Below are 2,590 nucleotides of genomic sequence, written 5' to 3' on the forward strand. Positions count from 1 at the left end.
ACCGGTTAGACCGGTTTTTAAAAACCGGTTATAAAAAAACCGGTTTAATAACCGGTTCTAACCGGTTTCTAAACCGGTCCAAACCGGTTTGGCCGGTTTGAGTTTTCAGCAATAATAACCGGTTAATAACCGGTCCGGTTATTAACCGAACCGGTTTTTTTCTGGATAAAAAAAACCGGTCCGGTTAAAAACCGAACCGGTTTTTTCAAAAAAACCGATTTGTGCACCTCTAGCGTCAATCATTCGTCCATGAAGCTTAGGTTATTATATATGATGACATTAATTGTGCTGATAATTGATCTTGTAAGTAAACTAGAGTAAAAGGTACTCCACATACCATTGAAAAATACATCATTTCTTATGTACAGTTTATAAACTAGATATGAATCTTTACAACTTATCAAATATGTAATTCATCTTTTATTATTATTTTTTTTGGTGGCATTATGCAACAGGCTTATGCAGACCTTGATAATCCGAATCCCGCTTGTGATGTTGATGCAGGACACAAGGAATAAAATTCGGGCGTGGTAAATGGCCCTTGAAATAAACTTTTGAAAATCAATTTGTATGCCCCTTCGGTTAAGTGTATTCCATCCCAACTAACATACGCATTTGGTTCATCACACACGGTCTTACACATATCTCCACATTTTCTTGCTAGGCTGAAATTAAATGGTCCTCCACATCCTTAACACACCTTTAAGGTCTCGTTTTGGAATCCTGCAACAAGGTCCATTTTGCAAAGCTTGAATTTTGCTTCTACCGCATTCATTAGAGTTAATAACATGTTACATACCATATTCGTCTGGAGAATGGTAAATTTGCATGATAGCATTGTAGTAGTCAGCATAGATGATAATGACCTTAGGATTAAGCTCTTGAATACGATTTAATTTTTTCGCAACATTTTATTATGATATTCAACGAACTCATTTAACTTGGTAAGGCAGCCAGTTATAGGATCACGATCTTCCTTACCATACCCGTAAGCTGTCAAATACCATGGAAAACATCCAATCGGAAAGTTTCCTGGAACAACTAGAGTGCGTGCTCCCATCTCAATCAACTCCTGTGCTTAAAACTGTTAGATTATAGGCATCACAAATTAAAACAATAAGAATCAAGCGGATACAGATTTATACTATTAAATTGAAGTCAAAAACAAATTTAACCACACACTTTTAGATATCGAAAAAACCAAAATTTTTAAATCATTGGTCGTAATATAAGGTTACTTCAACTCATATACTCTCCCTTCGACAATTTAAGGTATTAGACTTTAAGAAAACAAATTTTTCTTGATGTATTGGTGATAGTTTATGGTAGTAAGAAGTTTAAACGCGTTAATATGATTTGGTGAGCTTCTTACATTTATTACCGAGACGATTTTATCAGTAACAAGAGGCACATATGGTTCGACCTCATCAATGGATTTTCCCGTCAATAATGGACAATTGTAATCGTTACCACCAATCTCACCCACTAGGATCAAAGACCGTTCAATGAAGTTTCTACACTCTGCCAAGAGTTATAATCAATCAATCTAATTAATATACTAGTGAACTAATCACGAAGAACTAAACTAACATACGAGTGTAATAACAACTCCTGTTAAGCAATTGACCAAATAAAGTAGTAATGTTATTTTATTTATTTATTTTTTTTTGAGAGAGTTGACAAATATATAGATTAAGAAGTAAAATTAAAGGGTGTAAAAAGATACTCAATAATTTGATAAGACAAACTTGAAGTGTTGCCACAAATAGAAGTCATTGACTGTTTAAACCACGCTAACTGAACTCCCAAAGACGAGTTAACCACAAGAAGTCCACTCAATTTGGCTATAAGCGATGCATCCAATGCAGTAGCACCCTCCACAGCATAGTTCACTCCTTGTCTCCATTCCACCACATCGCCACTCACATTATCGTGGAAATATGGTTGTATTAGCGGTAACCCAAGACTCTCAGCTACAAAGACCAAAGCAATATGAACATTGTGGGCATCCCAATTCCGCGAAGAGAGGAGGTGAGTGAGTTACCTAGGAAATCAATGATGAGACGACCATTGGAGCAACGACCAGTGGATTGTTCAATGAAGTTTTGGCCATAAGGAGGAACACATGGAAATCCTACGTTGGATATGGAAGCCAGTTGTTTTCGGTTCCCGGTGTCAGCAAGGGAGTCACCAAAACTGATGATGGATGGATAGCATCCATTAGCATACAACCTAGCACTCCATAACACCACCAAGAAACCTGCTAAATATATGGACCTTGAAGAAGAAGCCATTGGCTACTTTGTAATTCCAGCTAGAGATAATATCGATGGCTCATCCTCTCCTACGCTCTATATATAAAGCAACGATTATTATATGTTAAGTGGCCCTATTTGACGTTGCAACATTGCATTAACAACTTGTACTCATAACTAAACAAGATTCCATATAACTTAAAAAACATAAAAGATGTTGAATGCTATGTTACACCTAACATTTAAGAACTCTATGAATAATTACAATTAATTAACTTTTTCATAAGCCACGCGTCACAATGCGCGGTTCAAAAACTAGTTATATATAATTGAGT

At 36.1% G+C, this 2,590-nt stretch overlaps 1 pseudogene; it reads right to left on the reverse strand.

Annotated features, from left to right (window-relative positions):
- Positions 1-457: 457 nt before the first annotated feature.
- LOC143559756 (GDSL esterase/lipase At1g28580-like) lies at positions 458-2,294 on the reverse strand (annotated as a pseudogene).
- Between the last annotated feature and the right edge of the window lie 296 nt (positions 2,295-2,590).

Source organism: Bidens hawaiensis, unplaced genomic scaffold (assembly GCF_021521415.1).
Source record: "Bidens hawaiensis isolate Kalapana, Puna unplaced genomic scaffold, B.hawaiensis_p1.1 tig00020030_1, whole genome shotgun sequence".
NCBI classification, from domain to species: domain Eukaryota; kingdom Viridiplantae; phylum Streptophyta; class Magnoliopsida; order Asterales; family Asteraceae; genus Bidens; species Bidens hawaiensis.